This window comes from Dasypus novemcinctus, chromosome 25, assembly GCF_030445035.2.
Source record: "Dasypus novemcinctus isolate mDasNov1 chromosome 25, mDasNov1.1.hap2, whole genome shotgun sequence".
NCBI lineage: Eukaryota > Metazoa > Chordata > Mammalia > Cingulata > Dasypodidae > Dasypus > Dasypus novemcinctus.
In genome coordinates, this window is record NC_080697.1 from 42,545,241 (window position 1) to 42,547,600 (window position 2,360).

The 2,360-nt window shown below is 53.8% G+C and overlaps 1 pseudogene; it reads right to left on the reverse strand.

Annotated features, from left to right (window-relative positions):
• Nucleotides 1–354: 354 nt before the first annotated feature.
• LOC111760300 (DDB1- and CUL4-associated factor 5 pseudogene) lies at nt 355–1,844 on the reverse strand (annotated as a pseudogene).
• Nucleotides 1,845–2,360: the final 516 nt, after the last annotated feature.

The window sequence follows — 2,360 nt, forward strand, 5'->3', positions numbered from 1 at the left end:
TTGTCCATGAAGTTCCCATACCGGCCAGCAGATGGCGCTCATCAGCGCACTTTTCCAGGGAGTGTTTCAGTCTTCGCTTTCCTGTGTTCCTGGGTGGAATCTCCAGATTGGAGATTCAAGGGGGGCCTCTGCTGGCCCAATTCACCGAAAAAAAGCACCCCAACCTCCCCTCTGTTATCCCTTGAAACAGCTGACAGGGAGGAAGATGTCTGCTCCCCTCTCAGTCGGCTGCCCTGAGCCAGGGATTTTACCCCAGCTTGCTATCTTGGAGGTGGGGAAAGGGGGCCCTTCCTGGCCACCACGTGGCTTTGGTAACTCACCTTGGTTGCTTCAGCTTCTTCCTCTCACTGTCCCTCACCCTCCTGGGAGTTGTGTAGCACTGTCCGGATCAACCTGGCAGGTGTTTTCTTCTGACTCCCTGGAAAGCGCCAGGAGGCGCCCACCTGGGAGCGCAGAGCCGCTGGCGAGGGGCTGCGGCCACGCAGGGGGGCGCGCTGGGTTTGGGGTGGTGGCCCTCAGGGGTCCTAGGTGGAAGGCGTGGCCAGTAGACTCGTCCACTGTGGGGCACCAAGTTGTCAGAGAAGGCCACCCTCTGGGGTCTTCCGGGACAGATTGGGTGGGTAGCCATGTGACAGGCCACTCCCACGTTTCAGCACAGGCTGATGTGCTCTTCATGGCTAAGGCGGCGGGACTCATCCTCCGTCCCACCGTCGAGGGCCCCGGTACATCCTGGCTGCTTGTATGGGGGCTCCAGATCTTAATAATTTTTTCCACACCAGGAGATCCTGTAGGTATGGGATTAACAGTAGACGATGTCTTTGCAGCAGCGCGAAGCTTCCGCTGCTACCCTGCCAAGGCCACCTGCTTCTGGACCTGCCGGAATTCTCCACATGCGTAGGTTGAAATCATCAGAGCCTGAAAGGCTGCATTGGCCAAGATCTCCTGCAAAGCAGCAGCTTTTCATGCTGCAGGAGTTGAAGTAGCTCTGATTGTCAGACTGGAGCACAGGCAGGCAGGATGGGTGTCATAGGGCACGTGGGGCAGGTGACGCCTGGGGGGAGAGCTGGGTCTTATTGCTGTTGAATGGCACATTCGGGCGCTTTGGAGGGATGCGTTGCCACCATAGTGCAGGAGAGAACTCTGAAGTTTTCGAATATCCTGGAGTCCCACTCCTTCCTTTGAATTGGCCATGGCCAGTACTGGGCTCCTGCACAATTAACCATGACTCTCTGAAACGCTGATGGATAGTTTGCCAGGCAGAAGGGCGCTCCATGGCGAGACTCCTGTATGTATCAGATGCTCATCATCTGAGGACCTGGCAAAAATATCATTCACCAGGCTCACGTATAAGCCCTGTACCGCATCTGCATGGACAGGCACGTCCAGTGTCTCACTCCTTTCATTATCACGGGGAATAACTTGCTCATCATTTCCTCCTGAGAATACATTCATATTCCTACTGTTGAAAGCCACGCAAAAAATCCTGGAACGGTGTTCTCCTTTTGGCTATATGAACTTGACCCTGGAGAGGATGGCTTGTTCCACCTGCCACCTCCACGGTTGGAGACTTCAGCAGCACAGACACGGCTGAAATGGCCGAGGAGGTCCTTTCTGTAGAGGTTTCTGTGGCCCTGCAGGTGTCTTCTCTCATGCTGACCCCCAGGCCAGCTCTCCTCTTTGTGCTGGAGCCCTGCTGCCACCGCTGTGGCGGCTGCCCCTCCCTCAGGCTCACACCAGGCCACTGGTCTCCCCACACCCAGCCCTCCCCCGGAGTTGTGATCCAGAAGGTCCTTTAACCAGCCATGAGCCCAACTACCAAGGATTGAAGCCCAGACTTTATACATGTGAGGCACATGCCCAATCACCGTGCCCCACCTGCTTCACACTAATTGTGGTTTTTGGTGGCAAAAAAGCACCAATCTGTAGATAGTGTAATTCCACTTTATATAGGAATTTCTGTTTCCAACTTTTCCACTTTTCTATGAAGATGACATTAGGTTTTGTAGTGCTTCTTTAGCCAGGAATAATTAAAATGATGGAACTAATGCCTCAGAAATAGCCATTGATGTGGAGCGGGTGTAGCTCAGTGGTTGAGCACGTGCGTCACAGGTGCAAGGTCTAGGGTTCAATTCCCAGTACCTCCTAAAGAAAATAGCCATTGGCTGCCAACTATGGTGCAATAGCTCTGCCCAGAATCTTGTGACCAGGGATCAGCCTCATGGTGAAGTGGCCCTGCTGCTGGTTGTTACATAGAATTGACAGCAGCTGTGGGACTCGCTTTCTCGACTTCCCCATACTTGAGAGTTTTCCAGTGCTTGGATTTGTATCTGGGGCCTTTTCACAGTTTCCAAATACCCACT